We start from the raw sequence: 24,358 nt of genomic DNA, 5'->3' as shown, positions 1-24,358 counted from the left end.
GAAAAGGTTTCTGATAAATAAAACAGCGATTTGCAACAATCCTTATTATATATCGAAGACACGTACGAGTTAATTTCGATCGTATCGAGAAATGAAAAATTCTCGAGGAAGGCGCGATACGACGGTTCCTCCGATTTCGATACCGAGCCGACGCTTTTCGAATACGAAATTCGACACGTGGTTGTTTATCGCCGTACAAACAGCGTCGCTTTAACGCTTGCCACAACGAATTTCAATTATTGCGGGCGCGGCCTCAGTTGCGCCGCTCGCTGCCAATTACCCTCTTTGCAACGTCGCCACCTTCCGCGCGATAAATCGATAACCGTTTCGATAACGATCAACCACGCATCGCTCCCGATTTTCAACGACAAAGTGTATTAAGCCTCTCGAAATTTCTATTCGAAACACACATTCCTCTCTTTCTCGTCAAATCCCATCCAATCGATTCCTTTCTCCGTTAACTTTTCTCCTAACCTAAATTTTTCGACAAGTTTCAAGCCGATCCTTTTATCGCTTAAATATTTTTTAATCACTCGGTTTATCGATGCGCACACCGCGATTAATATCGGCTCCAAGGCGTCTCGAGGTTCCTTGCGGAATGGGGGCGTACGAGGCCGAAATTCCTGAGGGAACCGCGAACCTCTGGCAGGAAGCGTTGCGGTGAACCGCGAGTCCGATCACGCTTCCAATCGAACGAGCCACTCTACTCGTTGCGTATCGAGGAGTACGCTCGATCGTCCGGTAAAACAGGGATCTTCATTTCTTTCTCTCTTTCTTTATCGACAGGAATTAACCTCGTCCAATATAACGTGATATAGTATAAAGCATGCGCTTTATATCGGAAACAACGGGTACGACAAGTGGTTCGACGAGACGAGGCTTCGATCTATATTTATCATTATCCCATAGGATGTATATATATATATATATATTTTAAACGGGCAGACGTTACATGGTCTGTGAACACATCGATTTTCCGCTTCTATTCCCTATCTGTTCGAGCCAGGCCGAGTCTAGGTAACATTGTCGCGATATTTACTTTGAACTGGCGTTAAATACGAGGCCATATCGAGGCTCTTCCTCCGCTGTTGTCGGTATTAATAAACGAGGGGAGGGGATGAGTTTACATTTTCCGTTTTTCGTTCGAGTGTGTCAATACGTAACGCGCGTTCGATTTGACCGCGTTTGTTCGACAGGGAATATCGCTTCTCTCTTCTTCCTCCGTCCTTCGGCTATTACAGGTAGAAGGCTTTATGGGGCGTTGTAATAAAATGGAAGGAAATTGTACACAAGTGTGACGTGGGCACACAACAGGGAGGAAAGAAGGTTGGTTGTAGGAGTGTAAGTGGTCATCTTTCTCTCTCTTCTTGAGAATGTTTGCGAAAGCTACGTGAAAGTAGAAAATTTCTACTGCTCGCCACGCAATGTTATCGTATGTATCGAGCAAAGAAGCGACTCACGTGCGCTTTGTAGATAGAATAGGATCCCCTGTCGATCCTCCCCCCTCTGTTTATTCACTCCTCTCCCTTAAAACTTCTTCTAATGGATTACGAATAGGGTATTATTAAACGGTATAATGTCTTCTCTTGGTTTATCTCGAGGAGCGAAGCTTCAACTTTTATTATCGTCGTAATGAACGAGGCGGATAACAGTCTTAATTGAACGAATAGGATAAGATCGAGACGGTTGCCGGATTTCCTCTCCCGCTTCTTTCGATTTTCCTTGCATTCAAATTCCTTTAAACGGTTTTACTGCTCCTATTTCGGATTAATTATGTATACGTGTCTGAATGGAGGAGGAAAAGTTCTTTTTCTTCTGAATAATTCTTCCTCCCTCTCCTTCCAGATATCGATAAAAATGTTTTTTAAAGATATTCGAAGAGCGCAATGAATCCTGTTCTAAAATTGGAGAACGATTGTACGGACTTTTTTCAACTCGTTCTTCGCGAAGATACGTAGCGATAATAAAAATATTTATTTAAAAATATTCCATGATTCCAAGTTATCCTCCAGTATTCAAAAATTGGTAAACTATTGCTCGTATGGAATTTTTGAACTTGGTATCTTCTTTGCGAAAATAACGGAGGACGATTAATAAAGATATTTAAAAATATTTGAGGAGAAATGAATCACTTAAAGTTATTCTCCAGTATTCCAAAATTGCAAAACCATTGTCCGTATGGAATTTTTCAGTTCGATATTTTCTTTGCGAAAATATAGAAAATGATTAATGAAAATATTAAATGATATTTAATTTTCCTCGACAAAAAGAGAAAAATATTCCAAGTTATCCTTTCGGATATTTCAAAATGAACAATTTTCAACTCGATTCTTTACAAAGATACGTAGTCACGCGATAATAAAAATATTTAAAGATATTTGGAAAAATGAATACTCCAAGTTATTATATTATATTATATTATATTATATTATATTATATATATTATATTATATTATATACTCCTCCAATATTTCAAAATGAACAATTTTCAACTCGATTCTTTGAGAAGATAAAAGTAACACGATAATAAAAATATTTAAAGATATTTGGAAAAATGAATATTCGATGATTCCAAGTTATCCACTATTTCAAAATTGTGAAACAATCGTATGGATAATTTTCAACTCATTCTTTATCTTGTTTTTTACAAAGATACACAGTCACGCGATAATAAAAAGATTTAAAAATATTTGGAGAGAAATTCGACGATTCCAAGTCACCCAATATCTCAAAATTAGATTGTCCGTATGGAATTTTGAACTTGGTGTCTCGTTCTTTGCGATACATAATCACGTGTAGAATTTTTGAACTCGATACCTCGTTCCTTGCAAAGATGCCGATAACAAATCACACATTTTCGAAATCGACGAAGCTTGTCACCTTATTTTCAAGAAGAAAATAAATACCATTTGATCAATACTTCTTCTTTTCTTTTTATTTACGAGGAATGCCTCGTTTTACCATGACGATTAAAGGGAACAACCTCCACATTCTCTCGTGATCTCCTCAATTTCCGCCTTCCCCTACCATCCACGTTTCCATTGTTGTGATGATGAACGTTTGGGCGAACTAGGAGAAGGTAAGGAATCTCTGACCGATTTCGTTCCTCGACGAAGGTCAGAGAGGAACGGAAGACGATGCATTTAGGAACGCGTTTGCACTCGTTGCGAGCACTCGTAACTCACCAAGATTCTCCCTCTCTCTCTCTCTCACTAAGTAACGTACCACTCTGTGCGTAGAACCGCGCATTGTTCCGCCCGATTAAGTCGGACGTATCGTACATGCAAAATTGCGTTCCCATTACCGTTTCCATCGACGGTCTCCCGTTTCGTTTCCAAGGGAACGACAAGAATTCATTTATACGTGTATATACCACGCTTCGATTCGTGCCATTACCATCGCAGGATGGTACTCGCCCCTGTAAATTGATCTTCTTAAAAAGAAAAGGAGAGGAAAAGAAAAAATGCTGGAAAGAAACGTTGAAAACTTGCAATATCGGAAATATCAAGGATTGGATGAGGAGATATATCGATGTGCACGATTGGACGGCGACGCATCTAACTCGAAATTTTCTATCTCGGTGTCTTCTCCTCCTGATATCCGATAGAGTCTGTTTAACCGACTCTTGACGGAGTTCGAGATGATGAGGGTGAAAGGGGAGGAAGAGGAAATGTCGATGTTGCTGCGTTGGAGCCTGTGTTGGACGCTTTACTTTTGTTTTGGAAAAGTGGCGTGTTTCGTGTTGGGATGCTACGAGCTGCAATTAGAATACGTGGCTGGCGTTTCGGGTCGGTTCGGTTACCTTGTCGACCGCGCGAGTTTAATATAGATGCGGCCGCGCGATTGGAAATTGTTCGGGTTGAGGAATTTTGAGAATCGCGCGGGAAGGGGGAAAATTTGGGAACAACAAGGCTCGTATAATTGTTCGTGGGAAGTTCTCTTCGTCTCGTCGAATCGTGGCGAGAATTATTGAACAGTCGTCGAGGAATCGTAGAAGAATCGTCGAGGAATTATCGAAGAATCGTGGAAGAATCGTAAAAGAATCGTGGGAGAATCGTCGAAGAATCGTGGAAGAATCGACGAACAATCGTTGAAAAATCTTGGAAGAATCGTGAAAGAATCGTGGAAAAATCGAGGAAGAATCGTCGAAGAATCGTGAAAGAATCGTAGAAAAATAGAAGAAGAATCATCGAAGAATCGTCGAAGAATCGTCAAAGAATCGTCGAGGAATTATCGAAGAATCATGGAACAATCGTGAAAGAATCGTGAGAGAATCGTCGAAGAATCGTGGAAGAATCGTCGAGAAATTGTTGAAAAATCATGGAAGAATCGCAGAAGAATTGTCGAAAAATTGTCGAAGAATTGTCGTGGAAAAATCGAGGAAGAATCATCGAAGAATCGTCAAAGAATCGTCGAACAATCGTAGAAAAATCGGTGAAGAATCGTCAGAAAATTGTCGAGAAATCGTAAAAAATCATCGAAGAATCGCAGAAGAATCGTCGAAAAATCGTCGAAGAATTGTCGAAGAATCGTGAAAGAATCATGGAAAAATCGAGGAGGAATTGTCGAAGAATCGTAAAAGAATCGTGGAAAAATCGAGGAAGAATCATTGAAGAATCGTCGAAGAATTATAGAAGAATCGTTGAAAAATCGTCGAAGAATCGTGAAAGAATCGTGGAAAAATCGAGGAAGAATTATGGAAGAATCGTGAAAGAATCATGGAAAAATCGTCGAGAAATCGTAAAAGAATCATCGAAGAATCATGAAAGAATCATGAAAGAATCATGAAAGAATCGAAGCATCGTGGATATAAGAACTTTCGCGTGAGAATCGGTAGAAAAGGATAAAAAAATCATAATGATATTGAGAAGAGCGGAACAACAAAACTTACATGTAATTAGGAATGGATACGAATTTTTCTTCGTCGAAGAATCATGGACATGGCGAGAACTTCTCGCGTGAGGATCGGTGGAAAAGGTAAACGGAAAAGAGGACAGGGGGGAGGAGGTAATGATATTTGTAGTCTGGTGGTCGCAGATTTGAATAATGGGCCCGCATAATGGATGGTGCGTCGGGTACATATTGCCTCTGGTTGCCGTGAATCGCGTCCCGTCCGAACTCGGCCTATAAAACGGATAAGGGCTGCGCCATTTTGAACGGACAATTCGATTCGTCACTAATTTCGCTCGTCCACGGTTCACCGAGCGCCGCGCATCGTCAGCGACTACGCTCCTCCTAAATTTACTCGTTTCTCTCTCTCTTTCTCTCTCTCTTTCCGTTCATGCGAAACGCGTTAAGGCATGTCGATCCACGTTTGGCTCGACGAAATGTTCGAATCGAATCGAAAATGAGCGGAAAGGGACGAAGGGATCGGTCGTTTTTTAACGACGGAATTGTTAAAGCCGCCGCCATTTTTACGAGGGTCTCGTAGTCTCGTAGCGAAAGTACCCAATACCCCTCGTTCGATCGGTGATATTTTCCAAGTCGAATGGAATATCCAAGCATTTGTCAGCTTTTCCTTACCCTTCCCCCCCACCCTTTTATCGCTTTCATCGATAATCCCACCTTACTTATTCGTCTCGTCCCGACGTTATTACTGCTTTTTTCATACGATATATACCTTCTCCTATATACGGGTACGATATTTTTCTTCTAGTTTCCTTCCCAACACGTGTACCCTTGACCCACGAAGAGAAAATTGCTCGTTCGAATACGCTGACGGATTTCCTCTACGCAGGCACACACACTCTCTCTTTCTCTCTCAGTCTCTCGAGGATCGATCGATAAACCGTCCCCTCCCGACTCGATAATTTTCTCCTTATTTTATTTTATTTTTTTTTTTTACATCCGATCCCAGTGATTCCACTCGAAGGAGAAGCGGGGAAATTCCAGAGGAATTCTCACTTCCCCACTTTTTGCCGGCAAGAGCATTTTCTCGGCAAGAGAGCAGCAACCCCGCTCTTATACGGCTCGTTGACTCATCCTACTTCCGCATCCTGTCGGCTCTGTTACACCTCGTTAGACTCGAAAACATCGTTGCTCGAAAGCGACGACTCGTCCCCTCCTCCTTCTCAAAGCCCGCCTATACCGAGCCGAGTGGAAATTCATTTACGGGAAGAGAGGATCCCGCGAGCATCATGACCCTGAATATTTCTAATACGAGATCCACGAGGAAAATGTTTCCCTCTCGATCCTACGTTGTTTATATCGTGTGTATAACGGATTATGTAGGAGGAGGAATTCGTCGTTAGGTGAGTTTGCGTCACAAACGTGGATGTTCATTGTGCCACTCTGTAATCAGACTTGGAAGTTTGGTAGCCGAAGAGAGAGAGAGAGACGCGGAAACTCACTGCGAGGAATCGCGTAATTTCTGTCGCGAAAGTGTCGCATACGCTACTCTCGCGCCCGCTGGTGGCCACCTTGTATAATAGAGACATTGATAGAGCCGCGTGAGCTATGCCTAGTTTCCTTCCTCGGCCTTTATGTCTCAGATGTCGCTGCAATCCGATACGCAGCGGTCTATTGCGAATGTAATTTATTAGCCACGACCGTATATATCTCGTCGGAGTTCGAATAATCCTGTAAGCCTAAAGTGCGTTCTCTCTTTCGAAGAAACTCGATTTTCGAAATTTTCGAATATCCTCCGACTCGATTCAAAAGAGCGGACTTAAATCGTGGACGATTTATCAAGTTTCGGGCTAATTGGGAGGAATGGGACTCGGAGAAACGTAATTAAATTCGTGGCGGCCTTGTAAGGAGCGGTAAGGGGGGGAACACTGCGATGTAAACGGGAAATGGAGCGACAATGGGAACGCGAAACAAAGTCTGAAATTGCAATAATGCTTTGGAAAATGTTTTCATCGACGAGATTCGATACATATGTATATCGCCCCGAATAATTTCCGTATATTTATCTATCTTACACCAGCTATGCTACAATTGCTGCCCTTGGATACTTAATTTCCATCCTATTGCCTGCTAAATTCCCCCCTTAAATCCTTATATACGCGTAACGAGGAAACCTTGCCTTCTATTAAGGCACGTCCGCGTGAAAGTCGTAAAGATTCCGCGGATTTTAGATAAAGCGAATAATCCCGTTTACCGAGGAATACCCGCGCGGAAGTTGAATCGGAATGTCATTAGAAAGGAACGGGGACGGTTGGCAGTAACCAAGATTCTTTCCAACTCCCTTCTCGTCGTCTATCCAGCATTCTATTTTCAATCGCGCGCCAATTACTCGCCACTTTCCTTTTCTTTTTTCTTTCTCTCTCGAGCAAACCTTCTTAATTAATGCGCTTCGAGGATTGATCGTCGCGTTATATCGAGAGAGAAGTCGCCGTCGTTGATTGACGGTTTAGCTTCGTTTTTTTTTTTTTTAATAATTTATTTTCGTCTAATTCTTTCTCGATATTTACCACGCGCCAAGTAGCTTACTTAGCATTATAAACCGTTTTGTTTTTTTTCTTTTTCAGGAAAAATAAATGCAACGAACGTATCTCGAGCGATAAATATTTCTTGCAAGAAATGTGCGCGAAACTTCTTTTCGTTAACTTACACCTAGCGTTTTCGACTGTCCAACAGGAATGTTAATTCGTTTCTTTCCGATTGATCCGAAATTGTTTCAAACTTGTTTCGAACTCGTCCTTTAAAATTACGCGATCGGTGAACGATAGAAGTTTCTTTTTTTGGGGGGGGAGAGTGAAAGATGTGAAACGATAGAAATAGATACGGATGATAGTGGTATGGAAATGGGGAGGAATCTTCGCTCTCTGGTGTTCGTGTATACGTATAATAAATATCTGTGTACGTAAGCAACTGCGTTGTATTGGAACAACTTTCGAACAGATGGAAAAACTTTGGAAAACGTTGGGAATATTTCATCCGTTGAAACGGATTGTTACGTTTAACGTTAATGTTTATCCCCCTCCCTTAAAAATAGGAATAGTTTATTTTTCCCGTTTTCTTTTCTTTTCTTTTTTTTTTTTTTTTTTAAACTGTGCCTCGTAGTACAACACGGTTTTATTCATTATATTACACGTTACGCACGATATATGCTTTGCGGAAATTTTCAATCGTTGTCATCGCGAATTTGAAACGAAGTTTTATCAATGCAAATGATTTATCGCCGTCTATATCGAAAACATCGTTGGCTATTTGTATATTTATGAGATTATTACGTGAAACATTATGCAAATACTATGCAAATAAATAAATAAATAATACAAATATGGCCGCGTACTCGAGCTTCGCATTCGATGTGATCGAATTAAAAAGGTAACAAGGTTGCAGCGTCGATCAAAAGAATCGAAATTCTCGATCATTTATTCTCTTCTCTCCCCTTAAGTCTTATTAATCAAATTTCCAGGAACAAGACTTTTAACGTTTTCGAGCACGTTTAAGTCTTTGATCTTTGTATCAAAATTTCCTTTTTTTTCAAGAAACTGGAACCGTTGTAAAGGGAATAAATTCGCGCGGGATAAATTCGATCGGAACTGCGAGACTCGTACCTCTGATTGCACAGTTTTAACCAAGGCAAACGTGTAAATCCTACGTGAAATCCATTTTTCCAGATTGGTGCGATGCAAATCCTGAAAGAACGGAAGACGATTCGCGAAGGGAGGGGGAGGAGATACGACTCGTCGATATTCTTTTTTTCCTTTCCCTTCTTTCTCCTCCCCCCAAACGCTCGAAATAGCACACCTTCGTCATTATTTCAACCTTTTGTCATTGTCTTGACGAAGGACGAACGAAGGAAATTGAACGAAAACTTCGAGATTGTCATCCTGCTCCGCAGGATTTTCGAAGCAGCAATGGAAAAAATGATTTCATACGCCTCCTGAAGTGAGAAATAAACGTGCTGAAGAATCTATAATATTTAACCCTTTGCTTTTGACGTATGTGTCTTAGGTAAAAAGAAATAAAAATTCTAATTTAAGTGAGAAAATGATTTTATACGCTTTCCAAAAATCTATTTAACCCTTTTTCGAACATAACAATTAGATGATTTTGCATTTATGTGGCGAGTGTGTTACAGGTGATAATGAAAAAAATGATTTTATAAATCATTCTTAAAAATCTAACCCTTTTTCGAAGCAACAACTCGAATAATTTTATTAGGATGCATTTTATCAGTTGTTGCGAATAACAGCGAGAGAAATGATTTTGTGATAAGCTTGTTAAAATAAAGAGGTAAGGAATCTATTTGCAAATCGATACTGCGCTTTTAATTGGAGATTATGGAATTGGAAATTTAGCATGAATCACTTGCCTCGCTTATTCCACACAATGGCGTTCAATAATATGATAGGAGCTAAATTATTTTTTTCCGATTTTGAGCTTCAATTTTTCGAAAATATTACTTTCTATTTATAATTTACTATCGAAAATATAACCAGATATATAAAGAAATTAACATTGCGTTTAATAGTTTAATATAAAAAAAATATGTAACTAAAAATAAAACGCATAATATACAATAACTTGAATCCCCCAAATTCGTTGGGTATTCCTTTACAACTCTTACGCGACGATCGAGTTAAAATTTCTCGCTTAAGATGCTCACGAATCTCCCACACATTGTCGTTGCTCGTGGAAGAACAAGCTCGAGAGGGAGGAAAAGTTGCAGCGTGAGTTGGACGTGACATCGTCGTTGGCACCGACATCGCGAGATTTCATATTTCTCTCCCTTCCCATCTCTCATCCTCTACAGATTCTTATCCTTTCTTAGCCGCTCGCGTTTCGTTTCCACTCTGTTAATTGCAAAATCGTCGTATTTTTTATAAATTCAAAGGTGATCGAAAGAGAAAATGATCGTATAAACGATATAATTTCTGGTCGCTCGTTCGAAAATTTCGAAAATTTCCCGCGTAAACTTTGCCCGCGTACATAACGAGTTATCGATAGTTTTGGCAATGTTAATACAGGGGAGACGAAAACTGCTTCAATTTGCGAACCTTCCTGAGAAAGTATAAATTGTTAATTAAGTTATTGCGACAACCGCTCGTTCGAATTTTCAAATTTCGCGCTCGAACGAACGAGGCGATAAAAAGCGACGAGTAAACGAATTGACAACGACAATGATGTCTAGAGAAACGTAATTTGCGGGGGAAACGCGTTAATGGAATATCGATCCTCATAATTCGTCGATAGAATATCATAGTTAAACTCCGCGTCAGGGATGTGGCATCTCGAACGAGAACCTGGCTAATTGAATCATGTTGGACGACTAGTCCCAGCTTCTAACTAATTTATGAATGCGGTAACCTAACACAAGATCGCACTATGTCACGGAACGTTTCTCCGCCGTTCTCCGAACCCTTTTCCTAAACCCTTTCTCGACACTTTCCTCCCTTTTCCTTTTTCTAGGAGGGACGGAAGATTTAAACCTTCATCGTCCCTTTTCCCCAATAATTCGAGCAAACAACGGATAAATACGGTGTACAATAATTGGAATAACGCGATTTAATACGTTCGAGATACGGTCTAATCTCGTATCCTTTCCAAGCGTCGAAAGGACAGGCATAACGTTGACCGTTGGATCGCGTCCTAATTACGTACTCTCTCTGTCGCTCCGCCACGAAGTCTTTTTCTAACTGAACTCGACTCTCTCCGGCCGATCGATTAACTTATTAGTTTTGCACGTACGCCGAGGGAAGAGGAGATTATTGGATGGAGGAAAAAAAGGAAAGAAAGGATACTGGAGGGGGGAAAGTTAAACAGGATTTTGGATGTATCGAAATGATCGATGATTAGAACTGTGTGGTAGTACAAATATTTGATTCGTTTCGTATTAATTTAATCGAGGCAAATATTGACGATATTCATATATTTGTAAATATATTAATTTACCTCCCCTACGAATCATTCGAATTTAAAATAATTGTTATTTGAAAGTTTGTATTCCAAATTCCAAAGGTTCAAACTTTCGTTTCTTCGTCATCGCCTGTGTCCGCGCGAATTACGGCTCGAACTGGATTTGTGGTGGTGAAAGGAGAAGAAGGTGAATATTTCGAGAAGGGTTCAAACGAGGGATCCCCATTCCCGTATGATCGAGAGAATCCCGCTTTTACGAACTGGCACGCGCAGAGCACGAGCTGGCTCAATTTTGCTAAGTAAAAGGATCCAGCGTGAACGTGAGCAACAACGTGTACGCTCGTCTCTCTCACTCGCGGGCTATTCCTGTTTTCTTCTGCTTCGCCTCGAGGAGAGGTCGGAATATATACGAGCGAACCGTCCAACGCAACCTCTCTCCTCCCCCCTTGCCTTTCATCGTCTTTCGAGCCAGTTGCTCGATCCGCCATTAATTTTCCAACGTTTCCAACAAACCTCGATAAACCGCGAAATTTTCGTGACGAGCTCTTGAAAACGCAAGAAGAATTACGCAGTACGCAATACGTCGCACATCTCATTTTTCTTTCCCGTGGTCAAACGAATCGAGATTATCGACACGATATATATATTGGATTGCTCGGTAAGTAATTTCGTTTTTTCACACGAGCGTCGCTAGTCGAGCTTTTTATCCAGCCAACTTCACTCTAAACCGTGTTGGTACGTGCATCGAAAGTTGGCATTTCGTGGTTTATTTGCGAGAAAAATTCGTTTGATTCTGTGCGCGATAACAAAGATGCGAGAGAAAGCATTTTCGGCATATTTTACTTTTTTATTATCGAAAAGGTAAGAATAGCTCAAGTAAGAAAAAAGTTACGCGGAGAAAGTGTATTAACAGTGCTTTTCAAAATTTCGATATTAAAAACGCGACAAATAACAATTCGAGGAATTGCTACGAGATCGAATTTGTCCAATTCGATCGTTCATGGTGTGCTATTAAAAAAGTGTATTTCATCGTCGAAGAAAAACGAAATTACTTTCCGGACAATCCGAATATAACGAACGAAATAATCGATCGAAATTAAAATAAAAAGCCTGCCTGGTTCGTCGTTCGAAAGAAAAGTACTCTCTACTCGTTCTTTCGCGGTTGTGATTCGTATCGAGAAAGGAGAAAACGGAAGGAGGGGGGAAATTCGTTGAAAGAGAGTTTAATCGAAGGAAGTTGGAAACGAAATTTAAGATCTTAAGCGCTTTACTATTTTCCCCTTCGACTCGTCGATTTCCTATTTTTGTTCATACGGATGTCGAGCTATCATTCCGCTCGTTGGATCCGCCGTTTGAGAAAGGAAGCGTTTAATTGGAAGCGACAATTAAAGGTCCACGTAGTTAGCCTATCGAAGAGTCGTGGTGTGTCGCAGGGATAATTTCTCTGCGGGCGAGCAATCAGCTTTACACAAGTAGCTATAATTCGATCGTTTCCCTGATTACACGGCCGAGTGGCACACAGTTTCTGTCTCGTTACAACCTCTTAACTCTCGTCTCTTTGAGCTTGCTTAATTGCGCGCTTAAGCGAACAACAGGGGACAAAAATTTCATTTTCAAATTTTCAATAATGTTTATTATGAGAAGAATAATTATTACGCGGAGCAGAGTACACGGTAAACAAAGTAAGTAAACAAGCTTCGAAAACATAAAATATAAAATATAAATATTTAGAGATCCTTTACGATAAAATTACATCAAAATCGTAAAAATTATCTTCGTTTATAAAGTTATTATTAGAATAGTCATCCAGGTTAGATATCGTCGTTTTGGACTAGTACACGTGACGGATACGAAAAATGCGATGTGAAGATACACGTTTCCTTTCGGTGAATAATACGTATCGATCTCCTCCTATTAAATATATCAACAAACAATAGAACAAACTCGTACATAAAGTTAACCGTTGGGTGGAAGAATTAGAGGAAGAGGATCGATATAAAATAGGGAAACGAGTAGGGAATAATAGAGGGAGCATAAAGCAGGCCACTCTGCTGACTTTATAGATTCGATTATTCGCGCTTACTGCAGCCCGAGCAAGCAGTTCTCTCGGCCGATTATCGCGACGAGGGGGCGGAGGAGGGGGGAGGTCTCGTGACCACCGGGCATAATTTAAATTTATAGCAGATGGACGCGACAAGTCGGCGAATTTGCCTTACAGGCGTCTTAAAAATGAACTCGTCGCGATTTCTTTTCCTCCATTCTCCCCATTCTCCTTCCTCCTTATTTTCTTTTACTCGGGCACAGTTGTCGCCCCCTCTCCTCTCGTCCACGCGAGAAGAAACGAATGGACGAACCGTCACGGCGCTTGTAAACGATATCGATCGACACTGCCTACCCGGATCGTCCCGATGCGTAAACGAGAAGAGATTTTTCTCAACGTCCAACGCCCCCATAGTTTTGTTTCCGTTTCTCGTTTCCCCTCCTCCTCCCATCTTTTTCCTTCTTTTCCTCCGTCTGGAACGTCTGGAGCGGAAGTTGGAACGGCTGCGCGGAAAAATGGCGCCTCGAGACGGAAATTGCTACTTGCACCCTTTAATTTTAAAGTAAATCGGGTCGTCCGACTTACTTTCAATCGCGATAGCTTCGAAGCGCGAAAAATATCCTTTTTTCCCCCTCGAACCGAAGGAAAGAACGAGGACAAGAGAGTTCCTAATATCGACGCCACTTTCCAACCGACCTGGCGAGCTTTCCGTGACCTCTCTCGCGAACAGCAACGATCGCGCGTGGCCAATGATTGACCAATCACGAGAATTAGCTTTATCGGGGAGGGCAAAGGGTTTCGAGTAATCCAGGAGTTGGGAACGCGACCTCCCTTCGAGACAGACGCGGGTCTATTCGTGAACACAGAGGGATTAGCATAGGAATTATTTCCGGTCGGACGATGAAGTTGGAGCGCAAAACCTTCAAAGCCGAAACGAAGGTCTCTTTCAGGGCGAGAGAGAGAGAGAGGAAGAGATGTGTATCTCCAGAGAGGAAATTGGTGGGCAACTATCGAGGAGAAAACGGGTCAGTCGGTATATATATATTATTCCAATTGCAAAGGTTTTGATCTCTCATTTTCGATACAATGAGAGACTGGCGGGATTGAAGCTACGTCAAACGTACTTAACTTGGCCAATTTCGAAGCATTTCCCTGGAAAAAATCGCGGAACGATACGGTCGAGTAGAAAACCAAAGCTCGTTTTTCTCGAATTTCAACTCGACTATCGTTGAAACGAGATTCGCCTGTTTTTTTTCTTTTTTTTCTCGAAACGAATATGGCGCGCGTATATCCATCCCTCCCTTATCCCCGATTTTCGACCGACCTTTAATTCTTTTCGAGCGCATCGACCGCATCGGACATTAATTCCTAACGCTTTTGTATTCTCCGCCGGACGAGTACGAAAAATTCGTGGATCGATTCGAATCGAGTAATGGCGGATAAATCTCGTTACACAACCGGCCGATCAATCCAATCACGAAGACAGGAGGGAGACGTGAGATTTTAAAAAACGAGAGGTCCAGAGGGCGAGAATGCTAACTAAACTAAATAAAAATTGTTGCTCGAAACCCGTTCTCCTTCGATAAAAGGAAGTGAAATGAACCTCCAAGTGAAATGAACCGGTCAATTAATTGGATGATTATTATCATCGGAACTTATTCTTCGCTTTCGTTCGATGAATAATCGACGTTTTCACTTTCGGATGATCTCGAAATTCCAGTCCAGATTTTTTTTCTACCAGAGCAAAACTACGATTCCGCGTACGTTGGAGGGAATAACGGTGGAAATTTCCAACTAATTTCCTCCTACCTCGTTTTTCTTCCTTCGAGAAGATCCCACCACGCCAATTTCGTGAAAATGCAAAGCCAAACGAAAAGTACCTTGTTATTCTTCCCTCTTCGAGTTTTAAGCAAGGAAGCGTTTTCAAAATTCTCCCTTCTCGACTCTTCCTCTCGCTGTAACCCTTGACAAACACCCCTTCCCTTTGTTTAGCCCAGTCCGCTGGAAATTCTAGTGAAACGTCTCGATATTAAAGGACCGCCATAAATTATAAGGCTTTGCGTTTCAAGCCTCTCCCTATTTACCAGTTTCGTTTACCTCTTCCTTCGAATCATCTTTCGGTAGTGAGGGGGTTCGTTCCCCCAAGAAGCTGGAACATTGCACCCTCGATGTCTGCTGCTGCGACAGATATTCGCGAGAAATCGAATTGCTTAAGCGAATTCTAACGTTTCACGCGTGTTTTCCAGGGCAGAAGGAGGGGAAATAGGGAAAATCGGAGAGGGATGACGTGAATTAAAGTTGACGTTAATCGAGCTGTGGAATGCGTTGGATAGGGAGGGATGGAAAATATATATATAGAGAGAGAGACGTGGCTCGAGTTTCGAATCCACTTTGACGAGGGGAGAGCGATCGAACCGCGGCGCGGATGAGTTTGCCGTGCCTCGATTTCGGGCGAGGCGAGTTTATCTCGTCCGATTTCTTCCGGATTTTCGAGACCCGTTGCTCCATTTTTCTAGCAACGATTAATCAACGATCCGCCCGAATCGTTTTAAAGCCTCGATCAAAGTAAATAAGTCTTTTTCCCTAATAATTAAACCCCCCTTTTTCCTTTTCTTCTCTTTTCACCAATTTTCCAGACAATGACAATGAAAATTTTTATACTATTACTTATTTTGTTCATAAATTTTAAACATAATTTATTTATTGCATTGTTATTAGCTTTGTTTATCCTAATGCTAAACTCTAATAATGTTTTTATCCAGTAAGTCATTATAGAATTTAGTACAATTATTAGAATCAGATTAATCAATATTAAATCTCCGAATAAGATTCCAAGATTAATCTATTATATTGTTTCTGTGATTTCAAGAATTTTTTTATTTTTATTTATCATTATATATTTAAGATCATCAGATTTTACAAAATCTGATGAATTTAATTTTCTAATTCAAATATTATTTTTTCTAAAAATTGGAATTTTTCCATTTCATTTTTTAATAATTTATTCATATGAAATAATAAACTGAAAACAAATCTTTTTAATATCAACATTAACTAAATTTATCCCAATTTATATATTTGTTATCCCAGTTATATATTTTTTATATATTTACTTTGAAATGTATCGATCGATGAATAAAAAATTAATTGTCTTCTACGAAATTCCGTAACGTTTGAAATTTACGTAAAAACGAGAAGGGGAATAGATCGGGTCGAATTTAAAGCGTTTATGAAACGGGTGATCGCGCCTCCTCCTCCTCCTCCTCCGCATTATATTTTCCTCCCGATGAACGTTTGTCGTCATCGATAGAGGACGCCTTCCCGATTGGGCCCATTGTACACCCGCTCGCGCCACGTTATTTCCTCGCAAATGAATCTTTGCCCCCCCCTCCCCTCCGACAATGGCGCAATTTGCTCCACTCTTCCTCGAATACGCAACTACGAATTACGTTACGAGCAACCGGCTCGGTTTGATTAAACGTTTCATCGAATGATATACGGTGACATATATATATATATATATTCGATATAATAAAGGAGGGGGAATAATTCCTTTGTTCACCGGGGGGCTGGATGGAGGCGTCCATTGTTAAACGGAGTGGTCACGCGTCTGAAAAATTCAGATCCCCCCTCTCCCCCGATTGGTTTGCCTCGTTTGGGCGGGAATTGATTCTAAACGGAAACAGAGGGAGGGGAAAAAAATTCATCGATGTTTCCTCCTCCTTCTCCTCCCCCGACTCGTCGAATTTGCACAGCCGCGGATAAATAAATAAAACCGGCCGGATTGATGCCTCCAAGGACGAGTTTTGGGGGGGAATTCAATCGATGGATTTAATTCCAACGAAAAAAAAAAAAAAACTGTGATGGATACGTCATCGATGTAAGAATGATCGTATGTTTTTTCCGAAAATTACGGATTTGAGGATCAAACTTTTTGGAAAATTGGGACCTTTTCTCCCTCCTCTGATGAGATGTGAACCGATCCATCGAGACGTAAAATATCTCGAGGAGTGAGAAATAGATAGCATTTATTCCGAATTTTTCTAAACTAAATATATCGATAAACAAAGAATCGAAGTGGAAGCATCTCGAACGTGCGATAAAAAAAGTAAAAAGAAGCTTATTAAATTACGATACAAATATACAAATCTTGCAACGCGAGATTAGATTAGAATTAATATCAAAGAATGCAAAAATTTCAGTTTTATCTTGCAGATTTTCGCCGTGACGATAAAAAGGAGGCGAGACAAAGGAGAGAGGTGGCGAAGTGAACGAGCTGGCTGGAAAAATATCTTGGCCGCACATACTCACTCGGGTGATGGCTTACCTCGAGGAGGAGGGTCGCAAAAGGGTTGCGGCTTCGTGCAGGGGCCGGAATGAAAACCGAGCGAGCCGGAAGACTGCTCGTTATGCCGGCTTAAAGTGTTCGCGCGAAGCTCATTAACGATCGAAGAGAAGAAGGGAAAGTGGAATAATTAATTTCGCCTCGTTGAAGGCCCGCGTTCAGCGTGTATACGTGTTTTGGAAAATTAGAGAAGACGAATCATTTTCCTTGTTATCGAACGGGATAGGAATTGGCAGAAATTTTAGAGAGGCGCAGTTGCGGTTGATTAATTTTCCATTCGAGAAACGCGATGATCCGTTAACGGGGGGGCAAATATTTATGGTAATGCAGGGGAAGGGTTAGAGGCTTATTGCAAAGTAAACCTGGAGACATTCGTGACTGGAATTGGGGGAGGATAAAGCTGTTATCAATGACTCCATCTTCTTTCTCTTGAGACACGTTTTTACCTCCCCCTCGCGATCGTGACTCGGTTAAATTTCCCGCTTAATCTCGAGGAATAAAGAAGAACGGAACTGGATCGATCAGAAATTTCGAAGCGGGGACGATAAACGAACTGGATGGAATGATAAAAAAAAGGAAGGAGGAGAAACGTCGTCTGGAAAGGGGCGTCGAAACGGAGATTTTGTTCTTTTTTTAAGCACAGGTTTATTGGTGACTAGCTAAAACTTAACTTCTTTCTGCGCCCGGCCCACTTTACGATCTAATCCACTTTGCGTTAAGTAGAGAGTTTCAGCCGGATGTCCGTCCGATTCGTTTCCTATCTCTTTCGTCTTCCAATCGGTTTAAATCGGTCTAATGGGCGTTTCGCAGCTTTGGATCAACCGGCCGATAATCGCGAAGAAGAAGAAGATTATCTCTCCTCCTTATCTTTCTTTTATTCTAAAATTATTTTCGAACCGTTCAACCTTTACCTTATATCGCCATTTCGATATTGATATCTTTCGTGTCGGAGAAAGGGATGGAAGAGACGAGAGGAAACCTCCGGCCTGATAATTTGCTCGCTGTTAAGTAATTTCACGGTTGACGATACCAATCCTTCTTCTCCTTCCCTCTTCTTCCCTCTTTCTCTTCTTCTCTTTTTCCTCGCTGTTTCCACTTTTAATTAACGGACCCCTCACGCACGTGAATTAACGTACGTCTAACCTATCCTCGGATTTCTGCCCCCTCTCCTCTCTTCCTCTCAAGAGGAACGAGATTTTCATCCTCGACTGGGTGAAAAGTATTTCGTTAGGAGAAACTTTTCAAAGGAAAATTATTCTTCTTCTTTTAAGACGAGAGGGGAGGAATTATTTTTTCTAACGCGAGCATAAATTATATAACGCGTGTTGGCGCCGTCGTCGATAATTGCAGTCATCCGATTGCTTTTTTCCCCTGTATACTTTACAACGCCGGTTAACGAGCCCTGGATTCGCGCACAACAACGCCGGGCCACTCCTCTTCCTTCTCTCGATCGTGCAAATCGCGGGGAGAGGAAAACGGGAGAAGAAAAAGAAAAAGAAGATCTTACGGTTTTGCTTCGCCCGCCTTAACGTGCTCCCCGATGTTCGGCCCAGCTTTTTTCCGACGACGACGACGCGAGGAATCGGTTACCGAGTTTTTACGAATCAGCGGGGGAGGAGGAACGAACCGGCTCAGACGATTACGGGCGAAATATTCGCGAGAAGTGAATATTCGCGTGCGCGCGTCTATTCGCCATTTGTCAAGAGGTGGATATCCTCCGCTTTAAAGGAAAAGTTTCAGGCGCACCCGTCTCTTTGCCGACGATCTTTCGATGCCTTGGCTCCAACATCGAGGCGGAAATGGATTACGAGGAGTGAAGCGTCGTCGAATCTGCTCTTCTCCTTTCTCTCTCTCTCTCTCGTCACCTCGCGTCTTCTTAAAGTTTCTCCCACTGTCGCTTTAAAAGCGTCGGATAAGAAGAAAAGCTTCGGTATTATGGTAATCCGGTATGGCTTGTAGGGAGGGGAGTTTTTATTTTTTCCAAAGTACCTTTGATTCTCTTCGAGAGAAAGAAAACGCTCCCGTATATGCCGAAAATTTGCTAATTAAACGAAAAGCTTATCAAATTTCTCGAAACTCGAAACTCGAGCCGGTGAGATTTCGTTTGCAGCGAATAACGGTCGAGCGAATGTGAAGTTGAGGAAATCTTGCCGACTAGACACGATCCAAAGGAGGAAATCGGGGTAAAGTAATTTCAGAGCGAGTTGGTTAAGCGTCTGAATCTTTCCCTCCCCTCCCACCTCGGTTTTCCTCCAACAGGTGCAGTTTCTCTATGAAGATTCCTTTCGCGAGGAGAGATTAAATAGCATTAAGAAAAAAAAAGAAGAAGAAGAAGAAGAAGGAAAAGGAAAGGAAGAAAAAAAAGCAAGTTTTCAAAGCGAGCGACTCGATTCCCCTCGCGGTTAAATTCGGATAGCGTACGTGCGTTAAAACGAATCACGTTACAGAGATGGTTTACGCGGCGTGAGTGGGAAAGAGAGAGGAAAGGAGCGAGAGTGAGAGAGAGAGGCGGCGCGCGGAGCCAACCGAAAATCCGACGGAGATAACGTCGGTGGTCGAGAGTTGTTGGTGGAGGGGGTAAAAAACCGGTGGAAATACTCCGTCTAATCCGAGTACGCGCGTGTTTCACTGGCGAGTGTGCAGTAAACGTGGAGGCGCGCAATTAATTAGTCGTAGCAACGTTGCGTTACAAACGTGAATCGTTGGTTCGTTCCCTCGTTCGTGATTCGAATTAATTTCAATTAACCGAGATACGAAACGAAGAAAATATTTATCGGCCGGGATATATCGATTCGCGATTATCTCGCGTTAATTTTTCGCCGCGAGTTTTTGAATCTTCTATCGATAAGATTCTCGAAAATCCGTACAATTATGTAGTAATATCGGGCCTGAATGTTTTCCTCGTCGTCGGCGAGGCCGAAAACCGAGCAGTTTAAGCGAAACAAGGAAGAAAGATAAATAAACTCCTCCCCTCCTCTCCTGTCCCGCTAAAGCGAGGATGTACGAGGACCGATGAAAAACGGGATTTCGAGTCGCGCGTGCTCGTAACGGATAAGATAGAAACGTGGTCATCTCGAAACGATTTCGATGAAAGCGATTTCGATCGGGCTTTTTGCTCGGCTTCCTTTATAAAAGGGACAAGTTCGCGGGACAGTTTTTGCGGCCGCTAAACACCGTTCAATCGTCAAAGCGAGCGTAACGGAAACAAAGAACCGCGCAATCTGTCCGTTTCAAACGCCTTTCGGATATCTCGCTAAATTGACGAAGGGGGAGGGAGAGAGAGAGGGGGAAGAACCTCGCAGCTGTTACGCTCCACGGTTTTTTCCCCTCCCCGCTTTTCTCGATTTAGGAACACTAGAAGATTGCTTTTAGAAGTTAATTACCGTTGCACGAATACGACAATGCCTCCGTGATAAATTAATCTCGCTGAATCTGTCATCGATTGTAAAAGGGACGGAATGGAAACAAAGAGATCGCGAAATAATAATCCGTTTCGCTTTTTGGATCTTTAAATTGAGAGGGATGTTTACTCTTTTTCTTCGATTTAACAGAAAAGAGTATTTTATAGGTTAATTGATCCCACCCCACGAATTTTTATTAGTTAGTTACGGGTAAAAATTTAATAGTCGAAGTCACGAATAAAGTTACTTTCAAAAGTTTTCTGATTCAAAAACTGTAGCTATATGGAATAAAGCAACTTATTACTCGAGATTTTTAACCGGTTATTTTTTCTTCAACTCTGATCTCTGTGTGCACAGCGTCGATGAATCGTCGTTGATTACAGTTCCTTACGTAGGGATTGGATTCACGCGGACCCTTCATTCGAAAACGACGAGCTGTAAATTTTACGAGCGAGGATATTTCCACGACTGTGACGAGCGAAGGAAATTCTAGAAATCATCGGGCGGAGATTATAGGCGCGTCCCCGGCCACGATTTATCGCCACATTGTTAACCGCCGAATTTATAAGAGCAGCCCGCCACTGTCCCGACTGACCCGGCTGGAAAATCGATACTGCATGCTCGGGCTAAAAGTAGGCTCGCCGTTCCAAAATAAAAATCCTCTCTCTCTCTTTCTCTCTCTCTCTCGTAGATTATCGATACCTTAATCGCTAGCTCAACCGCGAGAAAGCGGAATCGTCGAATTCGTCGAAATTATTCGCTGATCCAGAACTTTGTATCCTCCGCGATGGTGTGTTAAACGTATTTTAATTCGATTCGAAACCGATTCCATCCGAAATCCTTGAAAGTACAAAAGGGAATTATCGGCTGCTTTCGAATTAATAAGATTGATCTCGAGCGACGTAGAAAGAGTTTGGAACGCGTCGGTCGAGTGACGAACGAAACGGGATAATTCAGGAGAGGGGAGAAGGAAGAGGAGGAGGACAAGGAGAAAGTGGAGGGGGAAGAGCACACATCGATGCGCGATCACCGCGCGCTCTATAATTTATCGCGGCGTTAACCGTCCAAGTTTCGAGAGAGCGTGTAATCTCGTCTGGTCGAGCAGAGGAATGGCTGCTTGTTGCGATAATCTCTGCGCGCGTTATCCCGCGAGCCGGCTCTTGCTCTAATTGCTGGCAATAAAGAAAGAGGAGCGAACGATACGAAGGGTGGGGGAGGAGGAATTTGTTGAAGATGTTTTCCTCGATTCGGCTCGTAAATACATCGTGTTCCCTCTCCGGACAGCCGAAATGGCTTATTTTTCTTGTTATTACCCGACTTATACCCGATCGTATCGTATCGTCCCACATCGTTCCATATATCCATCGAATAAACATTTTGAATAAACCTCGTTACTTTACAACAATCTGCGATCGCGTAACGATTTAACAACTGTACGTATCGATTCTTAGATCCTTTTCCTTCTTTTGTAAATTGTACAAAATTTATCCGCGAGGTTATCGTAGATAATATATCCACCGCTGGAGAATTTTTTGGGGCAGTCGCGAGGCGCGATAAGCAGGATAATCCTGCGGCGCCGCGGGTGGGCCGACTATTTTACGAGAATTGAGAAATAAGGCGAGAGTTTCGGTGTACGAATTTATTACCTCCACACTGCTATCTCGCCCTCGATAAAAATTGGAAAATCGGGTCGGGTGAAGCGCGGCAAGCGCGTCTTCTCCTCGATCGTGTCTAAGAAGAAGTCAGGTGTTGCGCCTGATAAATCGATATATCGATCTTTGCATCCTCGATCAACTCGGGATATTTGCACTTCTTTTATCCATCGATAATTCGTTGAAGGGGAAAAAAAAGATGAATAATCTTCATCCACGAGTCGATGGAAGATTGGATTGGGAGGTAGAATCGATGAACGTTGAAACAACGTTATCCGCCTCGAAGCGGAGAGATGATGATGGAGGATGCGTGGGTTGAAAAAGCGCGTATAAATGAGCGAATGGTTGAAGACTACTCGTTGTATCCGGCGGCGCCCACCATGTTATTGAATTTGAAATTTATGACTTTAATAGAGACTAAGTCGGCGCGTTCATAATTCAAGTCAGGTTGCGAGTCCTGCGCCCAGTAACTGCCGGCAATACTCCTTCTTTCTAGCTTGGCTGACAACCCTTTCCGGCCTCCCTCCGCGATACCCCTCTTCCCTTTATCCCCGCTCCTCGAACCTTCACCAGATATCTCGTCGAGCACCAAGCATCCCAATGATTTAAGACGCGTTCCAATTCTCGGCGAACACTTCCATCGGAAAAATATGTGAAAGTTTCCCTCTCTCGACGAAAGATTTTCTTTTCTTCGAATCGGCAAACGAGCCCTCGCGAATTCTTAAACGTCCTCACCTATATTCATCTTTATAGACCTCCCCCCTCTTCGATATTTCCAGAAAAATTCCAAGCAATTTCACACGAAATTTCCCCTTCCTCGAAAAAAAGAAATAAAAATCATAGCTATATACGAAAGGGAGGAGCGCAAGTTGATCGTTAATGAAAGCGCAAACATCCAGCGATTATCTTCATGCATATTCCGTGGAAGGCGTATTAACGACGTGGGAAAATTCGCGTTCGAATACACACACACGTATATACATATATATATATAATGGTTCGATGTCTTGGAGATTGGAGATTTTCGCAAGGCCACGACGAGGAGGAGCGAAGGTAACTGGATTATCATCCCTGGTGTAATTTCGGTGCCGCGGTTACCTTCATTATCTCCATTGTTGTCAGCTTATCCGATCGCGGGGAAAGGGAAGGGCGCCGTCCGCTTTCACCCCGATAGACGTCTGTCAACGCTTCCTCGACCTATCGTCGTCGTCTGCGTATCACGATGACGTAATTGCGCGGCAAAGCGTCGCGCTAACTAAACCGTTCCCGTTCGTGTAACGAGAGGGCCCGAATATACGCGTCGCGCACTTCACGATTCATCGTGGATCCGACCTCCGTTCGATCCAACGTCCATAAAGCGGTAATTATCCCCGACACGTGAATCCACGCTTAAATTTCCATTATCGTCCGGGCTTTTTTTTTCCTTTCTTTCCTTTTTTCTTTTTCTCTCGCCATCTTTATGCTCCCCTCCTTCACTGTCGAATCCCTTTATCGAACGGCTCGTAACGGTGTTCGCGACTAATCTCGTCGTCTCGTCGTTCTTGCGCCGGGATTTTTACATTCTCACGCTGGAACTCGATGGATGGCTTTACATTTCGCAAATATTTTTCCACGTTTGCTCGTGATAACTTTAATTCTCTCGCGATAATCGTCCAGATATGAGATCTATCGCCTCTCTCTTCTTAATCGTGGAAAATATTTTTTCTCCTCGTTTGAAAAGGATAATATTTTCTTTTTTTTTTTTACCTATCGTTGTTGGTAGTTAAAATGCGTGATGCACGATATTGATATTTATTTCGTTCATCGAGATTAGCGGGAATGGCGAGAACTTATGGACACGAATAAATATATATTATCTAATGGAGCTATTATCGTTAAATTCATAAACAATTGTGTATTATTATTGACTGGGCAGTGAAAACAGTAAATAAAAATGTACGGGTTTAGCTGAACGAATATATTTGATTGTGCGTATCTATTAAATTATAATAATAAAACCAGAAATAAAATTTCAGTGAACTTTAAATTCTATAACGATTATCTTTTTTATCAATCTTACGATCAAACCTGAAACCCCCCCCTTATAAGATTAAACTAATCAAATAAT

At 42.0% G+C, this 24,358-nt stretch overlaps 1 long non-coding RNA gene across 1 annotated transcript in view; it reads left to right on the top strand.

Annotated features, from left to right (window-relative positions):
• The window catches only part of LOC133666119 (uncharacterized), an 85,575-nt gene extending 61,295 nt beyond the window's left edge, over nt 1–24,280 (top strand). The window contains exon 2 of the long non-coding RNA XR_009829791.1: nt 17,069–24,280. This is a non-coding gene — a long non-coding RNA (uncharacterized LOC133666119). The remainder of the gene's footprint in view (nt 1–17,068) is intronic.
• The last annotated feature ends 78 nt before the right edge of the window (nt 24,281–24,358 follow it).

This window comes from Apis cerana, linkage group LG5 (genome assembly GCF_029169275.1).
Source record: "Apis cerana isolate GH-2021 linkage group LG5, AcerK_1.0, whole genome shotgun sequence".
NCBI classification, from domain to species: Eukaryota; Metazoa; Arthropoda; class Insecta; order Hymenoptera; family Apidae; genus Apis; species Apis cerana.
The sequence above is the reverse complement of the archived record's forward strand: the minus strand, read 5'-3'. Positions and strand labels throughout refer to the sequence as shown.